The following is a 23,762-nucleotide window of genomic DNA, read 5'->3' on the forward strand; positions in this document are numbered from 1 at the left end:
CTTTGCCAATTTCACTGGAGATCTTATACCATTTATATGTAATGGGATTGTTACTAATTTACATGCAGTTGGATTCATACTTACTGCTTACTGCCATACGTATATCCACACCCAGTTATTTTTTTCTCTGCCTCCTTTGAGGATATTTAAATATCTTTAATTACTCTATTTTATCTTTGTGATTGGTTTAATAGCTACATTGCTTTCATGGGTTACCTATAACAAATCATCTCAGTATGTTTTAAAACAACAGATACTTACTTATAGACAGTTCTGTAGTCAAGACATTCAAAATTAAGGTGTCAGCAGAGTCAGGCTCCAGATAAAGGACTTGCCATGCATTTTCTTAGTCTCTGTTCATTATCAGAAGTCCTTGGAATCTCTTGGTTTATAGCTATAACACCCCATGTTCTGCCTCTGTCCTAGTGACCCTCTCCCATGTGTGTGTGTGTGTGTGTGTGTGGTCCGCAGATCCACTTTCCCTTGTAAAAATTGCAGTCTCTGGGTTGAGGGACCACCAAGTACTGTGTAACTTTAGCTGATCTGTAAGGACTCTATTTTCAAATAAAGTCACATTCAGTTAGACCTGTAATGAGAAGAGGATTTTTGGAGAACACTCTTTAGCCATATACACATGTACTCACACACACAAAAAACACACACACACATATGTATACATTCATATACACATTCATACATACACACACACACACATATATTCATGACTACTCTAAGGTTTATAGTATAAACCTCTAACCAATCCCAGTTTACTATCAGGAACCTTCTGCTACCACATCCTCTATAGTGTCAGATCTCAGCCAGTGTACATTTCCCCTCATACCTGGCCAAGCACGGAGTACTATATGTTAAGCTTCCAGAGTGTCTCCCACATCTGTTTCCTCTTCTGAATTGCTACTGATATCAAGGTAAGTCCCTATTGGTTCTTGCCTTCTGTTCCCAAGAGCCTAACTTTGATCAGTTTCCTGAGACATCAGGGGCTACTGTCATTTTCTTCTAGGTTCCATGTCATGTGTAATAACTGTATTCCTTGCCTACAGGAGTCTTGAAGGTTTTCCTGCTTGTTTTATCATTAGTTCCCTTTTGAGACCCAACTGAATCCAGCCTTCCTTCCATCTCCAGTAGAGTGTTCTGTAGCCTCTTGCCCAAGCCCCACCCCCACCCCTTCCTTTTCATTGGCTAATCTGTGTGTCATTTCTCTCCCTGGGGGATATAGGGACCTTTGAAGAGGCATCTCAATTGTCTGTGAACATAGCCCTGTTCATTCAGTTTTTACTGCATGAAGCTATTGGTGACATGAGAGGTGTCTGCACCAGCCCTTACTATTCACTAAGAATCACATACAGCTGGCTAAGTGGTCCCTTAGTAGGTGCGGTGATAAATTCTGTCTAGCCTGCAGAAGTCCTTACAGTATTAACTTTTAAGTTAGTCACTTTACAAGTCCGAATAGTTTGGGCCATTTCAAATATTAAATGTGGATGTGGTTTATTCTCCATGTGTTGCCGCACAAATATTGGAAATAAGGAAGCATCAATACCAAAAGATGGACTGGACAACAATTCATTGTGACCAAAAAAATCTGTTTATTGTATTTTGTTCTGCTACATTAAAGCACTTCAAACAAGGAAAGGTGGAAGACCTTGTGTGGACAATCTTGACTAAAAACACTAGCCTGCTATAGACATTTTGTGTCTTGTTAGAACTTGGATAACACCTCGCTACAATTCTCTTTTCTTGGGATGTCTCACAATGTCATTCTTTACACATGGCTTATTATTATTTTTTTTTTGATTAGAGAAATCAAACCAAATCCAGCTATAATGGTGGATCTACAGAGCAAGGGAACATTTTGCTCATATCCATATAGTGGAAGAATATTCTAAAGTGAAAACAGTAATTCCTTACATTTCTCACTGTCAATGGAAATAAAATTGAAACAATGTGTTGAGATGGAGCAGGGATTCTGTGGAGCCTCCAGGGTCTGTGGTGCAAAGATGCACCTGCTTGGCACCTGCTTCCCTTGGCAGCAATGTGGGATGCGTCATTCTTCCCTTCAGGGAGCCCCATGCAAAGACTGTGGGGCCTACCACTAGCAAAGTGTTGTAACGAGGAAGTTCCATCAAGTTGCACACTCTCCACCAAACTCAAGATAAGTGCACCATATAAACATTTTGCAACTTTGTCTTCACAAGAGCTCATCCAGAAAGACACTGCTGTCTGCTGGAGGATAGCCCCTCCCTAATTTTACGCATGTCATTATCTCTAGAAGCTGTAAATGTTGCCTTATTTGTAAAAGGAGTCTGTAGAGATCATTACATTACAGATTTTGAAATAAGCAGGCCATCCTAGGTCATCCAGCTGGGTCCTGCAGACCATCACAAATGCCATACTCCAAGAAGAACAGATAAAGAAGAGCAAGAGGCCAGGACTAGTAGTCCAGCCACCAGGGCTGGAAGCAGGCTCTCCACATTGCTTCTGGTGGGAGCACCTTTCTCCCACTGGTGTATGCTTTTAGCATAGTGGGGCGTGCTGATTTGGGTCTTGGGCCTCCTGAACAGTAACAGAATAAATGTCTGTTGTCCAAGTCATGAAGTCTGTGCAGTAGAGACACGGATGTGTGAGATTAATCTTACATTTACAGGAGGAGGAACCGAGTCTTGGAGTCATGATTCACCTACTCACAGTTGTCAACTTTAGGATAAATGGAGCTGACACTTTGGGTCAATCTTTTACCCTATGTGTGGGAAATCATCTTCTGCCTAGTAGGGAAATACTAACTTGTTTCCATGGCTGGTAACAGCTGGATGGGATTCAGCCAGGGTCTCAAAAAGTCTAGCATTTTGCTTCTATCTGCCTTGGAGTCATGAAAATCACAGGAGGTCTAGGTTCCTCTCAAAAGATTGACATCTCAGATAGAGAAGGCTGATGCTTCTTCAGGCCACAGATGCAGTTGGCAATGGGGGTGACTGTTCTGGCTGCTCACTTTTGATCTGCACCATGAAGGGAGTTGGATCACATAGCCCAGAGATTGATAGCCAGCAATTCTGAGGGTTCCACTTGGACCTCTTCTGATGGTGACTGTAGCATAGTATTTGCAGTGTATGACAAAAATGTAAGCCACTAGCTGGTGTGTGTGTGTGTGTGTGTGTGTGTGTGTGTGTGTGTGTGTGTAGACATGAATACACAATAGAGAAATGCTGATTTGCGCCCCGTGTTGCTGTTCATATTCAGTTCTTCTCACTTGGGGTAGGTGGGTAGGGTGCTTTCTTACCAAGGAGAGTATAGATAAAATTTCTTTTTGAACCTAGACAAAAAGAAGGGATTATGAAATCCAGAGTCATAATCTGTTTTATGAAGTAGAAGCCACTTCTACCCTCCTCCACTTGGAAAGTACCTCTGAAGCTCCCTGTATGTCTCTGATTATAAGATCTCTGTGTGCTAAAGAATCCTGGGGCCACTTTGTTCCACGCATTTCTCAGTGTCTCGCGGACCCACAGACATGACTTTCTGATAGGCTCGGAGTGCTGCTCATGTTTTTCTTTTTTTAACAGTCACAGCCAAGATGGGAAAGGGGCTCCCAGAGACGCTCAGTGGTATTTGACTTCCATCTGACTCGGGTCCAACATTCCCCAACAGGGGCTTTCTTTAAAATGTCCCTGATTATAGGCCCTTGGAGACAGTTCCAGTACCAATTGTCCAGTGTTTGAGCTTTCCATTGCAGTCAAGGGAAGGTCAGAACAGCAAAAACACAAGAGAGTTCTTCAGTGTGTGCAGAGGAGCAGCAATACCTTTGTTATGGTCCCTTGCCGTCCCCACCTCAAGTACAGATGTAGGTACATAGATAGGGACATGACATACCCACCCACCTACAAGGACCTTGCACTTTCTCCACCGGCAGATTGCTTATAACCAAGAAAATGTTTGTGCATCCTCCTCTATGGTCAGTGTGGTAGAATGCTCACAGATTATGTGTACACACACACACACACACACACACACAAACACTGTCTCTCTGTCTCTGTCTGTGTGTCTGTCTTTCTCAATCTCTCTCTCTCCCTCAAAAAGCAAACCAAAAAAGAACAACTTAGTTTACTGGGAAACTACTCCACCCAGGGATGAAAAGTCTTTTGAGTTTTAAAAAAATTATTTCTGGCACATGTGCTGTGAGCTACCATGGTTGACAAGCAGTTTCCATGGTGATTTTGACTCTACTGAAGAGCTTCCCATCCAGATGCTGTGTGATTTAAAAAAAAAAAATGTGTAGAACCCCAAGAGTCAGAAAGAATTCTGTTTGTCACACCTTGGAGATGAATGCTACTATGATTTTGTTGTTGTATTTGATCCTTGGGATTTATTTTGCCAAATAAACCTTTGCTGACCAGTATTTCCTAAGAAAGGTGTTTTGTGGTAGAGGTGGCACCCAGCCAGCTGGGCCGTGACTGGTGAGGCAGTCAGGGAGCCCTGCCCCCCAGTGCCCATGACCCTGGTTCCAGCGTTACCAGCTTGAGAGAGAGCCATAGGTATTATGCTTGTTTAGTACCTGGTGCTTTCCACTTTGGGCACAGTCAGATGCTTCACCGAAGGGCACTTGAAAAATTCAAGCTTTTGCTGTTATCACCAGAAAGCATCTATGAAAATATGCACTTGTACCCAGAGCCTTGAGCTTTATGCAGATGAGTTAACCTCCCCTCCAGGGCTCAGAGAATAATCTCTCTTTTTCTTTTGTCTTTTCCCTTTCTGGTCAAGACAATAGTCTTCATGAGCACTAGGTGGCAAAAATCTATCCGATTCCCATTTTAGTTCATACGATATTAAAAAGATTATTCAAAGATTTGATTCCTGAAGCAAAAGAAAAGGAAGCACGTAACAGAAAGGGGAGAGAGCTTGGAAACCGCAAGCCAGTGTGTGGACCTTTGAAAGGCATTTGGGTGCAAGAGAGCAAGCGGCTTCGTGCTTCTCAGTGGAAACTCACGTGGGACCAGGTCAAGGAAGAAGGGATCCAATTTGTAGCTGGGCTTGAAGGCTCAGGCCTGTGATCCCAGCTCAGGGACTCAGGCTTATAAAATCAAGGCCACGTGGATTACATAGTAAGTTTAAGGCTAGTCTAGATAATTAGTGAGATACAATAAATAAATAAATAAATAAATAAATAAATAAATAAATAACAGGAGTCAAGAATGCAACTCTGTGGTAGAACACTTGAATGCCTAGCATTCGAAAAGCTCAAGGCTCAGTTCCTACTGTTGAAAGACAGGGGTGGGGTGGGGTGGGATGGGGTGTGGTGGGGGGTGTGGTTAAAATTTAATAAATAAAATTAAAAACAAAACAAAACAAAAAATGAGGCAAGCTAGTCTGGGCGAGTGTAGAAACAAATGTGGCAGCACTGCAGAGCAATTGACTTGATTCTTAAAATCTCCTTGAACTGGGGGGATTTCATGAAGCTCTGATTCCCCTGGAGGCAAAGACTGGAGACCCATAGTGGCCTTCTTGTCCTGTCCTATGACAGGTGTGTCTTCAGTAGGTGGGACCTTTCAGCTCTATCTAACTTGATAATGTTCATGGTTATTTTTCACCGAAAGGACTGAAAATTGTCTACAGCATCTGATTTTTATTTTTAAGGAATTTGGGGAAGGACATAATGAATTATTCAGAGACGTCAAGTTGCGTCAAGACAGACATCTTGATACAAATTACGATTCTAAAATTGTTAGTAATCTGTTTTATTCATGCACTCTACTTACAATAGAAGGCTTGCTGCTGACAGTTCTTAGATCACTCGTGATCCCACATCCCCCGGTGCTCTCTGAATGGGTGCTAAATCTGGTGGGGGGCTGGGCGGGGTGACATCTAATGGATGCTGCGAATCTTAACTTTCCTGGGAAAAGGTTACTCATTAGGACTTACAAATGATGTATTCAATATCTCCATTGATGCAATTGCTTTCTCTTGGAATAGGTACCAAAATACAGTTTGTGTTCTATATGGGGTGGAGTCTTTTCAGAACAATTTTAGCACAAATACTTCCTTTGGGGTTTTAGTACAACTCCTTCTTTTGTAGTTGAAGCTGCAGACAGTTTGTTCAGCAGATATAATGGCTCTTCTGCCGATCCTTTGAAAACACACAAATCTTTTTCTGGTTTCATTTTGATTTTCTTTTTAATGAGTGTTGAGTTCCCTCTTGACAGTTTTTCTGCAGGCCTGAGAGAAAGCATCAACCAGAGAGGGTGCTTGGACTCAGGTGTAGTAGAGGTACCACTAGATAGAGCATCAGATCATGTCCCATCACCTGCCTGCCACTCAGGACCAGGATATCATTCCTGAGCAGTCCAGATGCTGCTGGCACCTGGGGTGCCTCATGATGGATCTGCTGCCTCTAAATAAAACCCATATTTAGGAACATCAGAACCCTTGCCAATATGGCAACAGCTGCATATTCAGGAATCCTTACAGAACATGACAGAACCCCAAACTGATAGATCTGGGAACTAAGCTACTGGTTCATCCATGCACCAGGTATATAGAGACAACTATATAAAGAGCACTCTAAAGGCACCAGGACACTAATGGTCTTTCCATCCTGGGAGGTTGCTCTAGTTGAAAAAACTGATAGTGAACACATATCCAAATGGCAGCTTTTGTTTTTCCCAGACAGGGTCTTATGTATCCAAGGTTATCTTCAGACTTGCTGCGTAGCCAAGTATTACCTTGAATTTCTGATCCTCTTGTATCTACCTCTAAAGTGCTAGGATTATACTCTCCGGGGACAGTGCCACTAAACCCAGTTTTATACAATGCTGGGAATCAAACTCAGAGCTTCATGTGCTAGGTAAGCATTCTATTAGTTGAGTTATAGCCACAGCCCAACACAAACATTTTTATCTAAAGTAATTCTGGATGCGAGGTAGGAAAAATAACAACAAAACAAGCAAATGCCCAGGTAGATAGGGAGAAGAGAGGGGCCTCTCTTCTTTTAGGTCTTGAGGGATGACTTTGCTAGGATGTAAATTTTATCCCAAGACTCTTCGGGATGTGTGTAGACTCAGTCTAGACAGAAACAGAGAGTAATGCAGAGAAAAGGACTATCGTAGGCAAAGAGAGCAAGGTGCAGGCTCAGACAGGTGAGCTGGGCAGCAGAGAGTGGTGAGTGGGTTTGATGAGTGCTGAGCGATTCATTCAGACTGAATGGTAGAGGGGAGCCAGTTGTCAGAAGAGGGGACAAAGTATCCAGTGGGCATGAGGGTCTGAGACTAGCCTTTGCCATGTACTATCACTTGAGTCACGGATGACAGAGGCCACACTGAGTGTAAAACATGAAGCATGGCAGAACAGAAAGGTCTGTGGGAAGGGACAGCCTCATGTCCTGAGTAGTCACCTCAGCTTCTGGGTGGCTCAGCACAGCAACCCTTGGGATGAACCTGCTCTGTAATTGGTATCTGAGGCTGATGTAGTGAAGGCTGGACATACAGGTCCACTCGGGCACAGTGCAGCAGGGATTGTGAGAAGAGAAAGACCCAAGAACTCTGAGCTGGAGTCTCTCCATGACAGTGCCCTATATTTGGCATTTAAACAGGTGTAGTGCCTGTCCTCCAGGCTTGGGGGTCGCATTCCAGTTGATTCACATTCTTGTATCTGTCTCAGCTTCTGCCATGGGACATGGGAGATTTGAGTAGAGGAATCTGTGACTCAGAGATGGTCAGAGAGAGGCTGAGCCATAGAAGCCCTCTAGCATCTTATCTTGGAACAACAACAACAGCAGACTCAGAGAGTTACAGGCTCATACAAAGACACATAGGATGCCTGAACAGCTGGGCTTGGGAGAAGCCTGCCACGTTTACAGAGAGTTTTGAGTGATACTTTCATAGGTCTTCATTTAATCCTGTAGGGCCCAAGTTTTAAAAATCCTTTCAGAATCAATGTATTTAAGGATTAAGCCCATCAAAACCCCAGGACTATTTCAAGTAAACAGCTTACAAGTGGAATCTCAATGTCGCCCAGATAATTTCCTTTGTATGTGCACTGTGGTAATTGGGCTCCTGTCTCTCCAGTGAAAAGCCAAACAGTTTCAGATCTAATGAGTCCTGGCCGCTAGGGCAGATAGATTTCGGAATTCTCTATTTATAGCATCTTCCAGTGTCACTTGCACCTTTTCTTTAATCAGCATTGAGCTGTCATGCAGCCCACAGGAGCCTTGAGCATACAGATGAGCAAGCTGGGGTGTCTGTGCCAACAATTCGGGGTGCAGGTTGGAGCTGAAGGCTTAGTGTGGGATGTTGGCTTCTCTGCAGAAACAATGCTTTCTCCAGACCAACATTGGATCAAGCCTTAGAAATTGTTGAGTGTACTTGGCAGAAGTGAATGATCTCTCTGTCTCCCTCCCTCCCTCCCTCCCTCCCTCCCTCCCTCCCTCCCTCCCTCCCTCCCTCCCTGCCTCTCTCCCTCCCTCCCTCCCTCCCTCCCTCCCTCCCTCCCTCCTTCCCTCTCTTGACCTGCAGAAGTTTTGACCTTCTGTATGCCAGGGAGAGTTAAATGATCCAGACAGGGCTGCAAAAACCCCGTCCAGGAGGATTCCACTGAGCTCAGAGATCAGGAAAACAAGCAAGGAAGAATGTGGTTTAAAATGGAAAATAGGAATTAAAACAGAGGCCAATCCTGAAGGATCCTAAAGCCTAGCCCACTTAGGAAAGCAAGAGTGTTTTTCAAGCCTGCCACCAGCGTGTTCGTTAGAAGGGGTATTTGGTTACCCGTGAGCTTTGCTGAGTTGGGAGGCAGAGTAATCAGACAGGAAAGGCTCTGGACCAGGACTCTGTGGTCTTGAGTTGGCTGCAAGCCACCTAGTCTCCCAGAGCCTCAATTGCCTTACCTGTTAGCTGGGAACAATAGCAGTCTGTCTCCGAGAGCTGACTTGATGAGTGGATCAGAGGAGACGAGGCACGAAGACAGAAGTTTGTAAGCCAGACACTTCATTCAGAGATGTGTTTCTTCCCAAATTTGAAGGCCACTCTACACATTCAGATCCCTGAGGTCTTAGAGATGTTACCAGCCTCTCCTAGGACATTTTTCATTCATTATTCTGAATTTTGCAAAGCCCTTGCTTGTCATTTAGCTGGGCAAGCCCTGCTGTAGTCTCAGTCCTCACCAGTGGGGGGTGCTCTGTGGAGCCAGAACACCCTGACCTGAATGGAGTGTCCCTTCAGGAAATCACCTGGTGGCCCAGGTCAGCTGCCTTGCTCAGGTCTGTGTGTCATCCTTCTCTGCTTACTTCTCTCCCCCTCCCCAGGTTTGTCCTGGAATTTTTCCTTTTAATGTCAACTCAGCTGCAGCCTGCTGGGGTTTGAAGCACCAACCAATGACTGTCTGGGATTCAGAGGAACTATTGTTCACAAAACATACCATTTTGCATGATTTTTAAGTCTGTTACATTAAACTGATATGATCGATCTGGTGGGGAGGGAGCAGGTTAGATGCTCAGGGAAGAGCATCTTCACGTTCATCTTAATTCAGTCAAGATTAGTGAGAGACCTTGTGGTTAGGAACTGAACAGGAATTGAAGTACAGGACTCGGCAGACACACAGGGTATCTTAATGCATGTAGACTGTCATCTTCTGTGTCCTAGTGTGGAACTGACAGGGTGGGGGTTCAGCACTGCTTTAAGTGAACAGGCAGAGTCACTTTTGACCCTTAAAGCTGGGTTAGCCCACTTCTGATGTGTGTGTGTGTGTGCTATGTGTGTGTATGTGTGTATGTGTGTGTGTATGTGTGTGCTATGTGTGTGTCTGTTACATGTCTGTGTGTCTGTATGTGTATGTATGTGCTATGTGTGTCTGTTGCATGTCTGTGTGTCTGTGTATGTCTGTGTGTATGTGTGTGTCTCTGTGTGTGTATGTGTCTGTGTGTATGTGTGTGTCTGTGTATGTGTGTATCTGTGTGTGTTGTGTGTGTTTGAGACAGAGACTTACTCTGGATTCAAACTGCCTTAGTCTTCCAGTGCTGGCCATTCAGGAATATGCCACCATGCCTGGCTAGCCCCACATTTCAATGGTGTCGCCTAAAATGACTGTCCCCTAGTCTAAGCAGAATGTCTTTGCCTTGTGATTTTGAGTGTGTCATTCATACTCGGGGCAATGCCTCTTAAAAAGGAAGATGCAGGAGTTGGGGGCTTTCCAGGGTTACGGAAAGCCCTGAGCTTAAACTCCAGCACAAAAGGAGAAAGAAAGAGAATGTGAAATTCCACCTCTAAGTCTGAAAGAGGGGAAAGGAGAAACCCATGAGATACTCTGCTGACAGCAACCAGCAGCGTTATTCATGACAGACAAATGGTAGGAGCAAGCCAGGTGTCCACAGACAAGTAAATAGACAAACAAAATGATGTCTGCTCATGCAGAGAAGTCTCACCCAGACATTAATTCTGGCACATGGATCAAGAAAGTTGACTCAGTGGATTAGAGTGTTTGCAGCTGCACCCACATAAAAACACTGTCATGCGCACTTAAGTATCTGTAAACCCAGTGATGTGCAGAAGTAGGGGAAACCGGAAACAGGAGCCAAGCTTCAGGTTCAACAAGAGACCTGAGCTCGAAGAAATATGCAAAGAGTGATGGAGCCAAATACCTGACATCCTTCTCTGTCTGTCCTCATATAGGCATGCATGTATGAGCACCTGCACATACGTGTGCACACACATATACCATAGGCACATGCCCCCTAACACAAAAATCTAACGATGGCACAAGACAAGTGGTCCTTGAGGGCAAATGCTAGATGGAAAACCAAGTCACAAAAGGACGCCTGCTGTGTGGCTTTTATCCTGGTACACTTGAGAGTAGTTAGGAGTGGTTGCTAGGGCCCTGGAGGATTGAGAAATAAATTAGTGTTTCAATGGTACAGCATTTCAGTTTGGGGCAATGAAAGGATACAGAGATGGATGGTGGTGATGTTTATAGAGCAATGTGAACGTGCCTGGGGCCCAGAGCTGTGCACTTGAAAACAATTAAAATACCAAGTTTTCTGTATGCTTTACAGGAATGAAACAAGTTCTAAGTAAAATGAGACACTAGTACCTGTAGGTCTTCCTTGCCCTACTACTGCCTACAAACACTGGTGACCCCTGTCTTCAGTATTTTGGCCAAGATGGCAGCCAGTGCTTCTTCCTTCCTCTGTGGAGGTAGGAAGAGTAGCAATTACCAAGGTCTATCCTGGACAGCCTGGAGAAGGCCTGGACTGAAGCTTCAAGTGTGGCAGGAACAAGTTGGAAGAACACTAAGTGGCCTCTCCACCCTTTCCCAGTCAGTACCTGTGTCTTCCTAGGTTCCATGTCTCCTGTGCCATCTGTCCTAACAGCTGGTGTTCCCCAGGGCCAATATATATGATGTGAATGGTTATACACCATGCCCTATGAGAAATGCTTTATAAAGTGGAACAACACTTAAGAATTCTTTGGTCCCCACAGAAGAGAGAACCACACTGAGGATGAAGAAGACAGTTGTCCAAGGCTGTCAGACCAGACCAGACAGGGCACCTCCTATCTGGGAATCAGTGACTGGACATGGTCATCTTAAACATATGTTCTCCATGGGCAGAGTAAGCAGCTAAGAGTTAGATTAGTAAATTTGCATGTAAAATAAGCTATGGTTTTTAACTGTTAACTGTATTATGTATCGTGTGTGTGTGTACACATGTGTGCAGGTGCCTACAGAGTTTAGAAGTGGGCATTGGATGCCCCAAAGCTAGAGTTACAGGTGATTTTGAGCTACCTGATATGGGCCCTGGGAACCAAACCCAGGTCCTCTGAAAGAACAGCAAACATTCTTAACCACTAAGCCATCTATCTCTTCAGCCCCGAAGTTTGTGATTTTAAAATCAGACTAGAATAGTGGCCTTTCTCTATGAAGGCTGGAAGCACCCATGATTATAGCAACCAGTCCATCCAATGAAAAATTTTAAACAATTATTCTTTAGAGGTATTGATTTGGGGTCACAGGAAAACTTATTCATATACCTGTCCTACACCCCGAAACTTGAACCATCTACCCTGTTATGAACACCTTGCAATTGCTTAATGTGGAACATTTGTTACAGCTTAGCAATGATCAGTAAACAGCTCTAGCTAATGTTCACACCCGTCACTGTGCATACAGTGGGTTTTGAAACAAATGTGAAGACATGGAGCCATCTTACACATCACTATAGGTTGTTGCTGCTGCTCTGGAAAACCGAGTTCATGGTTTCAACATTTCCTCTCCAAGCTGTGATCCCTTCACGGCTGGGCTCATTTCACTGATTCCAGAATGTCTTATGATGGAATGTCAAGATGTGTGTAGCCTTTTCAGGTTGCCTGCTCTCACGGAGGAGTGTGCACTTAGGCTTCTCCCATCTCTCCATCTCCCATCACTTGTTTGTTTCCTGAATAATAGTCTAGTCCTTCACCTTGGTTGTTTCCAGGCTCGGTTAGCTTTAAGATTTCCATTTTCAGGGTTGGAAAGACAGCACAGCAGTTAAGAGCACATGTTGCTCTTGCAGACAATGTGAGTCCAGTTCTCAGGGAATTCAGTTCTTCATACCCATGACAGGCAGATCATAACTCCCTGTAACTCCAGGTCAAGGGGATCCCACACTCTTCTGGCCTCCTCATATCTACAAAGCCATTCTCTCTCTCTCTCTCTCTCTCTCTCTCTCTCTCTCTCTCTCTCTCTCTCTCTCTCTCTCTCTCTCTCCCACACTCTTCTGGCCTCCTCATATCCACAAAGCCATTCTCTCTCTCTCTCTCTCTCTCTCTCTCTCTCTCTCTCTCTCTCTCTCTCTCTCTCTCTCTCTCTCACACACACACACACACACACACACACACACACACACACACACACACAGAGTGTGACTTGGAGACCACCCTGGTCTACATAGCAGGCCAGCCATGGCTATTCAGTGAAACTCTTATCTCAAAATAAACAAAGAGTAACCAACTCTTGGGCTATATTATCTGTTACAGAAGTCATGGGCCCCATGAGGCTACTGAGCAGTATGTAGGTGCCTGTTCCAAATGCAGATGTTCAAACTAACTGTGAAATGCACACATTGGATATTTCCCAGTGCATGTCCATTGAAAAAGTTCTCAGAAATGAAAGAGCATGCAACACTGTTTATTACACATCACATTGATTATGTATGGAAGGGATTGGATTTTAGATTTATGAGATGAAATAAAACATGGTGTTACAATGAGTTATGTTGATTTCTTTTACTTTTTAAAATGAGGCTACTAGGAAAAGTAAAATTATCTGTGCGGTCTCCAGTATTGTTCTCCAGGCCAGGGATATCATAGAACAAAAGAAAATGTCCCTTTAACTACGGGCACATTGATTTATCAGGCACCTGCTGTATATGAGCACTGCTTAGGCAGCAGAGACAAGTCACTGATTGAAAGAGCCACGGTCTTGTGGGATTTAGGACTTGATAGGTTTGATAACATTGGGTTTGTTTTCTCATGAATCCTGCACTCCTTTAAGAAGAGTGGTATTCCCATACAGAGGAAAGAGGCTGCGGAGGTGACCCCAGCATTTCTCAGATATGCAGCTTCGGACACATTCTTAACCTTTTATCTTTAGTGTCCAGCTTGCAGACTAGGGATAAATAATCCCCTTCTCATGATGTTTGTTGCTCATACACTTGGGACAGAGGAAGCGAGCGGTCTGTGTAGATTCCATAAAATCGCTCAGCAGTTTTAGAGTCCTCCAAGCCACATCTCCAAAGCCAAGGGCAGTGTTGCAGTTTTCTGTGGCTACAAGGCTCTGGGCATGGGGGACTTGGTCTGGGGTTCAGTCTGCCTTGTAAGTTCTCATTTCTAAGTCTTTACCTTTGCCTGTCTCTTGCCAGCAATGCCCAGGAGACACGCTTTCTGGCGCACCCACCTCGCCTCCTGCTGAATTCTAGTCGACTCCAGTACAAGTCTTAAGCCAAAATATCAATGGTCGCTTCTCAGTTTTAACGTGGGGAGTCCCGTCTAGAGAGCCCCTGCTATAGCTCCTCCTTCAAGCTCCGAGGTCTCTCTCTGCATGGGGCTGATACTTCTGTGGGTCTCTAATGACTGCACATGTTAAAGAGTAGAGAGGATGCACTGAGATCATGCTGACAAAACACACTACCTAGTTAGAGCTCTTGGGATCTCTGCTTCCACGTTCTCTGCTCCCCTCCGTTGGTATATAGCACAGCAGAACATAGACACTCCAGGAACCTGTTTGCTGTCTCCTGCTCAGCCTTGCTGATCACCCACTCTTCTATCCACCAAGCATATGCATTTTTAATGTTTTCTGAAACTGCCCTGGAAACTAGACCTTGAGTAGCACAGCCCCCACCCTGAAGCGGCTTACTGATCACACTAGTGAGCGATAAGATACTGGAGCTGGAAGAGGAGCCCTCAGCTAAGTCACCTGACCTGCCACTGTTGGCTGATGCTGAAGATGCTTGCATCTGTAAAAGAGCAAACAGGTGGGACAGGGTGTCCTGGTCCTTGGACGCCTTGGCTTCTGGACCACTTCTGACTAGCCTGGTAGTATGCACTCTTACAGCCACCCTTCCATTTACATTTACTGGCAGACTGGATCCCTTCCTCACAGAGTGATCTCTTCCCAGTTAAGGGATGGATGGGACCAGCCTCCCTCACTTTACTCTCTACTGAGGTTGGTTTGGTGCAGAGGCAAGAAAGGGATAGATACCATTTGCCTTGGGAATATTTATATGTGTGTGGTAGAAGGACACAGAGAATATAATTTCTATTTAGATCAGCATGCCACGACTTAGTGAAAAAAAACCACTTGGAAGGAAGGTCTGTGAAAAAGAAAGATGTTATTTGTAGAAATGATCTTCCTTTTGGGTAATGAGACCTTTTTGCCTCCTGAATGCTGTATTTGATGGACCCTGATTAGTGGAGGGGTGTGTCTGTCTGTCTGTCTGTGAATGTGTGTATGGGAGTCAGAGGTCAATGCTGGGTGTCTTCTATCTGCTATCACTCTCTACCTCCTATTTCAAGACAGTGTCTCTCACTGAACCTGGAGTTCACTGGTTGGCTAGCCTGGCTGGCAGGTGAGCCCCAGCAAGCCCACTTTTGCATCCCCAGAACTGGAACTATAGGCACTCAAGACCACAACAGACTCTTTATCTCACATAGGTGCTGGGGATCGAACTTGTGAATGTTGGTTTTCAAACTTGCAAGGCAAACACCTTACCAACTGAGCCATCACCCTAGCATGAGGACTCTTTTTTCTAAAGGAAAAGGTGACTTAGATAAATAAAACTGTGCCCTACCAATGTGAAATTTCATGTATCAGACGAGCATTCTTTTTTAATCACCTGATCATCAGAATTGATCTTGTGGCACCCTTGTTCAGCACTGGGGCACCACCACGTCACAGCGATTCCAAGGACTCAAAGTCCATCATCCAGGAGCCTCTTGAAGCTTTCCAGGGACACTGAAAGGGGATGTCTGGGGAGGGAGGTGATTAATAATTTAGAAAGAAAAACGTTTATCACATAGACAACTGAAAGCTCGGTGGGAATATTAGAAAATACAATGGCCAGATAGTGTTTAAACCGTTCCCACTGCAAGCAAGTATGTGCTCTGGATTTCATGTGCAAAAGGTGGGGAAGCCAACCATTTTCCTGTGAGAGGTAAGTACCAAGGGAGAGGAAGGCTGGGCTTAGCATGGCCACTGATTTTGCTTAGTCTAAGTCCCTACTGGAATACCAAGTGACCAAGTCCTGTAAATATTGAAACACAGTACTGAGGTGACTAAAGAGGACAAGGTGGGCAGGAGCTTGTTCAGTGTTAGTCAACAACTGTATTCCAGAGTGTGACTGTGTCGAGTCCCTCCTGGTTCTTTGGGATTCTGAGACTGACCCCTGCTGGTGGAAAACGACTAACGTGTAGATGTTAATGATACTGGTCTCCAGACTTGCCAAAGAGCCTGCCTGGCCATATGTGGGTCTGTCCCTCCATCTGTGCCTATAACCCCTGATGGTGTTGCCACGGTCTGCAGAGGGAAGAGGAACAGACTGGCATCTCTCAGTCCTGGGTCTCAGTCTTTACCATCACTGCTTTATCAGGACTCCACTGCTCTGCATCTCCTCCCCACTCTTTGCTTAAGGTTTTGTGGAAGGAAAAGAAGAGACCCTTCACACCATTACAGAGGCTGGGATCCCAGGCCCACCTCTGGGTTAGACTCTGGATAGATGTGAGGTCTGAGTCATTTGTGTTTGGTGAAATGTGGATGGGAGGTATTTGAACATTCATGTCTTAGGGATGTGGAACCCCAGAAGTCTGGGTTCATGCCTGCAAACTGATAGGACCATGTTCTCGGGAGCCAATAGATGGGGGAGTGAAAAGAGATGACGTATGGTGTCAGTGTGTTTCCCATGAAGGAAAACAGATCTTAAAACAAACAGCATTAAACGTAGTGCAAAGAAATGCACACTGGACTGTGATTTATCAGCAGAGCCAGCATTCGAGTCAGAGAGTTGCCTCCCTCCGCCCCACAGCCTGTTTAGCATCTTATTTTGGAACTGATGTGGGTGCTGGAAGGAAGGAGACGGTGGCATGAGAGGCTAAGTCAGGGGACTCAGCATTCCCTCAGAAGTATTTGCTGTCCATCAGGACCTGAAGGCCAACCCTGCAAGATCTGATGACGTTTAACTCACTTAGCCAACCCATGTTGGCCCTGACAGCTCTGGAATGGCTGCTGTAGAATTAATGAAGTTGGGATGTTTCTAAAATGTAATTTTAAAATTGGGCTTTGGAAAGAGCGTGAGCAGTGCCTGGTACTGTAAAATGACATTATAATCATTTCATTTTGAGCTGATTTGACAGCCATTTCCTCAGTCTGATGTCTGTAACTTACCAGTCAGGGAAGAGAACAATTCTGTGTGTCTTGATGAAGTGATGAAATTGAGAACAAAGCCTTTTGTCTCTAGACTCACGTTTCCATGTTCAGGCTCAAGTGGTGTCAAGGTATTTAGGAGACTAGGAGGTTGGAAGCCTGAGGTCTTTGGCATGGTTTTCCTAGGCCTGTTTAAGACCTTCTATTTCATGGCAAAGCTGTGCCTTCAATTACAGAGCAGAGGTAAACAAGGAAAGACCAGCGGGCTATCTCCACCAAAATCCTCAACCCCATTTAAAACCATATACAAAAACTAACTACAGGTAGATAGTGAACCTAACTGTCGTAAAATAATGAATGTCTGGGAAATGTCAGAGGGTGGTGTATGTTTATGGAATTGGAATGGCTTAAATACAGCACAACATAGGACTGATGATAAAGGAAAAAATTAACATTTTAGATTTCAATATAGTTTAAGGTGTATGTTAACTAAAACATTAAGAGAGTCACAAGTAGGCTGTGAATGGGAATTGGCCACATCTATGGCAGTGAAAGGCTTGTATCTAGAATGAAAGGCAGCATCTACAGATCATTAGATAATCCAGAAAGGAATGAATAGCCATGGCAGGAGAGACTGCTCAGCAGTTAAAGCACTTGCTGCTGTTATAGAAGATCCAAGTTCAGCTCTTTGATGGTTTGCATATGCTCGGCCCAGGGAGTGGCTCTATTAGAAGGTGTGGCCCTGTTGGAGTAGATGTGTCACTGCGGGTATGGGCTTTAAGACCCTCATCCTAGCTGCCTGGAAGTCAGTTTTCTGCTAGCAGCCTTCAGAGGAAGAGGTAGAACCCTTAGCTCCCCCTGCACCATGCCTGCCTGGATGCTGCCATGCTCCCGCCTAGATGATAATGGACTGAATCTCTGAACCTGTAAGCCAACCCCAATTAAATGTCCTTTAAGAGTTGCCTTGGTCATGGTGTCAGTTCACAGCAGTAAAGCCCTAACTAAGGCAAGCTCCAAGCATCCATGTCTAGCAGTTCACAGCTGCTTATAACTCCAGCTCCAGGGGAATCTGACACTGTCCCTAGCCTTCTCAGGGACCTACATTTACACGTTCACACACACTTAAGAGTATTTTTTTTTAATGTACAGTACATTTGCACTCAACACAGGAGGATCTGTTTAGGAAAGTGCTCAGCCTCGGTCATCAGGGGAAGCTGAGTGAAACCCGGGATAATGTAAGGGAATGAACAACCTTCACAACAGTGTAGGGCAGGCAGGGACATGCTGGGGGGTGCACATGGATATGACGCCTCAGAAAACAACCGAGTTTGAACTAAAGCTGAATACCCACCCTAGGACACTCTGGTTTTACGCCTATGCGTGCATTCATACACCAAAAGCCATAAGCAAGACATCCACAACAGTGTTCTTCATCTTGAGTGGCCCTGCCATGAAGTCCACTCAGCACTGAATGAGGAGCCTGTAACCTGCACTTGGTCTCTCAGAGACGGCGCTGAAGAGAAGAACCCAGGCAAAAGCTGCATGGCATGTACCGTTCCATCAGTATAAAGCACACAAGGAGTCAGAGGCACCTGTGTCACGTGAGATGCGCACACCTTCTCAAGGAGGTTCTGTGGAGGAGGCAAAGGGGGCTCCCGGGCTCCTGCCCAAATCTGAGCGTGTTGGGAACCACAGCTGAGGTCGTGCAGAGAGAATGTTTCAGTCTTCACTGTGGCTTTGTGCACAGGAAGCAGAGGTCATGTACCAAATGAAAGACACCAGCTCATTTCAGAATGTCTTACAGTCCCAGGCTACTGTGCAGAGTGTATGGGGTGCCATGAAGTGTTAGTGAGAAGCAGAAAGATGCTGAGCAGTAGATGGTAAGACTGAGATTGCTCACCACTTGTCTGTGCTATGAAACGCTGTTAGCTCTCCCAGGGGGCGGGGGGGGGGGGGAGGACTCCCTGCTGCTCCTTACCAGCGCTGGCAGTTTTCCTATTAAAATTATATGTAACGCCTCGATGTCACTACTGTTGCTATTACTGTCTTCATCTGGAGCTGCCGATTTAGATAGCTGTAAATGTCTCAACCCGAACTGTAGGAATTAAATTTCCATGAGTGGATCTTCAGCATAATCCAACGAGGTATAGTCTGAGCATGGACTCCAGAGCCCTGGGTTCCAGGTTCACCTCCCAGTCCTGACCTGAAGCAAGCTATTTGACCATACTCTACAGTGTCTTACCCACCTAAAACATAGGAGCAGTGCAGCTATGGAGACCACACCCCCATCTTTAAGACTGCTGGAGACATAAACCGAGATCATACCTGTGAGCATGCTTATGGAGCAATAGATCTATTATGCAAACCCCACCTTCCAATGAGTGCCAGTAATGTTTGCATGAGCTTCCTAAGTTGTTTCTCCCTCCTCCTCCTCCTCCTCTTCTTCTTTCTCTTCCTCCTCCTCCTCCGCCTCTTCTTCCTCCTCCTCTTCTTCTTTTTCTCCTTCTTCTCCTCTTTCTCCTCCTCCTCCTGGATGCGCTGAGTTTTCTAGATCCTAATCCCTGTTCTCTGGGGAATTGCATGCACTTATTTTTGCAGGTTCAAATAAGTACCTGATCTCACTGAATACACAGGAGCTAACTCAGGAGATAATAAGTGCAGCTCTTTATTCACACTTCAGCTGTCCATATAGATATGGTTTAGATTTAACAATCCTTTTTTTTTTTTTTTTGGTTTTCCGAGACAGGGTTTCTCTGTGTAGTCCTGGCTGTCCTGGAACTCACTCTGTAGACCAGGCTGGCCTCGAACTCAGAAATCCGCCTGCCTCTGCCTCCCAAGTGCTGGGATTAAAGGCGTGCGCCACCACGCCCGGCATAGATTTAACAATCCAACTCTTCACACGTGCAGCCTGCCAGGTTCGGAATATGTCTGATAGTGCTAAATCACTTCAGCTCTAGCCATCACTAATGTTTAGAAGACTGTCCGTGATGGAAGAGATGGCTAATTTGGAACCTTTTAGCCAAATTAATTGGTCAGAAGAAATCTATCTAACAGAGGGAGAGGGGGGAAGAATCCATGTTTTAATCAACTTCAATTTAATTGAACAACCTTCCAAGTGAATTCTTTAGACATTGTTTTTCTCAGAAAATAGACTATCGATCTAAGCCAGAGGTTCCAAAACTTTCACTTAGCAGCAGACATATATTTTTGCAAATGAAACCTTCCACTGAACATAAACATGTACGGCAGCTCTGAGGAGGGCCAGTTGCACAGTTTGAAGTAAAGATGGGAGTTGTGGAGTCTCCAACTCAAGGGTCGAGTATCTTACAACTGGTAAACGTAAAGGGGTGGAGTCACTATTAGCCCATTTGGGGGACATTCTGTGTATGTACTGTGCCCTGTCCTATTCTGTTCTCAACCTCACTCTGTACACCTGGTGTGCTGTGGGTCCAATGACCTGTCAGAGGTGGGGTGGATCATTTGTCTGTGGCTTCAGTATCCCCAGGGCCCCAAGATTCTGAAACTGATGGTCAGTCCATCTTATGCTTTCCTGAGCGAATACTGTGTTTTGAAAGGCTGTGAAAAATGATATCAATAACTGCAAAAAAAAAAAAAAATACCCACAGTGAACCAGCTTTCTCAAAATATTTCAGTTATAGATTCCAGCTAGCCACCTTTAAGCCCTTACCCATGGAAAACTTCCTGAAACTTTTTTTTACTCAAATATTCTAAAACGTTATGAAATATTCTTGCTTGCTTTCTCTCCTCCTCCTCTTCCTCCTCCTCCTCCTCCTTCTCCTCCTCCTCCTCCCCTTTTCCTCCTCCTCCTCCTTCTCCCTTTCCTCCTCCCTCTCCTCCATGATAGAAAATATGAGATCATCATCTTACCCTCTCCCAGTAAATTTCAATGAAAAATGAAGAAGCAAGCAATAGGAGACTAGAGTAGACCTTGCTGGCAGGCCTCGGAAGCCTATTCCACCTTTGCCTTTCTGAAAGCACTTACATAGCTGCTGGCCCCAGAGCTGGTGAGAGTACACACAGGCCTCTCCCACTGACATAGCTACATTCTCTCTGCAGAGGAAGCCTTTTAAGGTTATCTTTTTAGGACCTCTAGAGAAACTCTCGTGGGTCAAGCCAATAAGATAACTCTGGAAAGGAAGAAAGTGTAGCTAAACAAACCAAAGCAAATTGCTCTCCGGACCAGGTTTGTTGGTCATTGGCCCACAGGAGGCCCTGCCATCCACAGCCAAACACATGCTTTGGAAACATCCACCATTCTATCTTGAGAACAAAGACAGCATGGCAAAGGGGGAGGGTCCCTGAATAACTTGACCTCATGTGCTGTGGTTGTACCACAAGCAGCAAAGAGATACAGGGCTGCTTGGAAATCTCTTGAGTTTGAAACACACCCCATGAACTCTTGATCAGCTCTGACTCTGCCAAGGCCAGAGCCCAACCTCATTAATTTCTTTTAGGATAAAAACAGAAAAGCAGGATTTATAGCCATCCCAGCCCCAAACCCTGCATGAGTTGGAAATATACTTATTAAAAAAATAATGAATATACTTCCTGACTGTGGCTTGCAAAATGTAACAAACATGATGTTTTTCCTAGATTTGATGTTTTCCTATTGTTTATAGGGAACTAACTCTTGTTACCTATACATTACTTCCAAAGTAATACTTATCCACTTGCCAGAATATACCCTAAGCTCACAAAAATATTCCACCTTTTCAAAAGATGAAATACAACTTGTAAATAAACTTCTAGAAAAAAAATGGCTTCAGAGGTAATAAAGAAACCAGAGTGAAACAAGACCCTAGTTATTAAGTCGTGGAATCTCAGCACGCAGGCCTGGTAAGGAAGCTGAAAATGCCAATCTTAGTTCCCTTTTAGCCTTACTTTTGCTGTGGGACTTTTGGAAACAAATTTGGTTACATGTATCAGTCCGTCTTACTGTTTGTAACTTTCACCTTGGGGCTTCACTTCTGTTTGTATTTGCCTAAAGAAATAGTCTGCTTTTAAGAGCTGCTAGTTTTGAAATGTTCCTGTCAGGGAAGCGGCGTGTTAGCCAGTTTCTCGTTGCTTTGATGAAATACCAGAGGAAACGATTTAAATCCGGAAGGTTTATTCTGGCCCACTGTTTTAGGGTGTGTGGCTCTGTTGTTTCTGGCTTTGGTGAGGTAAGGGCATATGGCCAAGGAGATCACTGACCCCATAGTAGCCAAGAAGCAGAGAAGAATGACAGTCAGGAGCCATGGCTAGTAAATACCCTTCAACGTCACAGCCCCACCCACCCCCTTCCTCCAACCCTGGGTAACCCTCCATAGAACCTACCTGATCTTAGTAGTCTGTTACAGTTTTGACTCTATTGGTTGATGAGATCAGAGCCCGGGTGACACAATCATCTCTGGAAGAGCCCTCACACATACCCAGAGGTGTGCCTTCCTGACGTTCTAGGTGTCTCTCAATTCGATCACAGTGATGGCGAGCGTAAGCAGCACAAGTCATGCAGGTAGTACGAGCTGTAGCTGACTTACTTGAGTCCCAACACTTACCAACTGTGACTAGAGCAAGCAACTCAGCCCCTAAGTCTTTGTGTCCATGTTTTTACCTGAGGATGGCAATGACTTCTGCTTCCTGGTGTTCCTGTGGAGAGTAAAATGAAGTTCTAGTACCCACTGTACTTATCACACTGTCTGGCTTATGGAAAATACTCTTTATATGTCTGTTGCTACCTGAAGCATGGCTGTGAGGAAGGACACTGTAGTGGTTTGAATGTGCTTGGCCCAGGAAGTAGCACTATTAGAAGGTGTGTACCCTTGTTGGAGTAGGTTTGGCCTTGTTGGATGAAGTGTGTCACTGTGGGGTTGGGGGGCAATGAGACCCTCCTCCTAACCATGTGGGATCCAGTCTTCTAGCAACCTTCAGATGAAGATGTAGAACTCTCAGCTCCTCCTGCACCATGCCTGCCTGGATGCTGCCATGCTCCTGCTTTGATGATATGATAATAGACTGAACCTCAGAACCTGTAAGATAGCCCCAGTTAAATGTTGTCCTTATAAGAGTTGCCTTGGTCATGGTGTCTGTTCACAGGGGTAAAACCCTAACTAAGACAGACAGTGTCTGGATAGAGTAAGTGAGCAACCTGTTTGTGTTCTTACTTATGCTAATGTTAGCACATAGTGTTTAGAAACAATGACCAACCGGTATTTGAAAGAAAGGCAAAATACCCAGGGTGGGTTCCAGTGGTGACCATGAGTGCTGTGCCTTAGTGTGGACCAGCTGGCCACAAACTGTGCTAAATAGAAGCAACCAAATCCTAAGTGCACTAGGATTCATGCTAGCTGGAGGAGGATCTCTATAGAGCTAGACTAGGAAGATGCAGATGTCCCAGTGGTAGTGGCTTCTATGGTGGATAACAACACAGAAGTGTTGTTCTAACCTCACAAAATCAGTCAGGCACATGACCCATAAGCTTGTACTGTAGCTATGCCAAGATCAAGAAAGGACTGCATTATTCAGGACCCGTCTACAATTTGCAATAAGTGACTTTTGAAGTTCATATCCCAGGATTCCTTCCTTTGGCATCGAATTTGCCTCCTACTGGTTTTTCCGTGCTGAAACATCATTTCTGCTGTTCCCAAACAAGAGAAATTTGACACCTTTGTACAGCTTGACCAGGCTTGAAATTGCATTTTATTTGATTGCTCAGCTGGTCAGATAAATGATCAGATTCAGACCTTGGCAGGGAACACCCACAGGGCTGGCCATCCCCCTCCTTGTGCTTCCTGAGAAAGAAGCCTTCATGACATCATGTACGAAAGGCTCACAAAAACCAAAGTTGTTTTCTTCCTGGAAGAAGGCAATGCATCTCCCATCTC

The 23,762-nt window shown here is 44.9% G+C and overlaps 1 protein-coding gene across 2 annotated transcripts in view; it reads left to right on the top strand.

Annotated features, from left to right (window-relative positions):
• Prkca (protein kinase C alpha) overlaps positions 1–23,762 on the top strand; it is a 404,382-nt gene that overhangs the window by 200,805 nt on the left and 179,815 nt on the right. The window lies entirely within an intron of this gene.

The sequence above is a fragment of the Mus caroli genome, unplaced genomic scaffold (assembly GCF_978045245.1).
Source record: "Mus caroli unplaced genomic scaffold, Mus_caroli_1 scaffold_13, whole genome shotgun sequence".
Classification (NCBI taxonomy): Eukaryota; Metazoa; Chordata; class Mammalia; order Rodentia; family Muridae; genus Mus; species Mus caroli.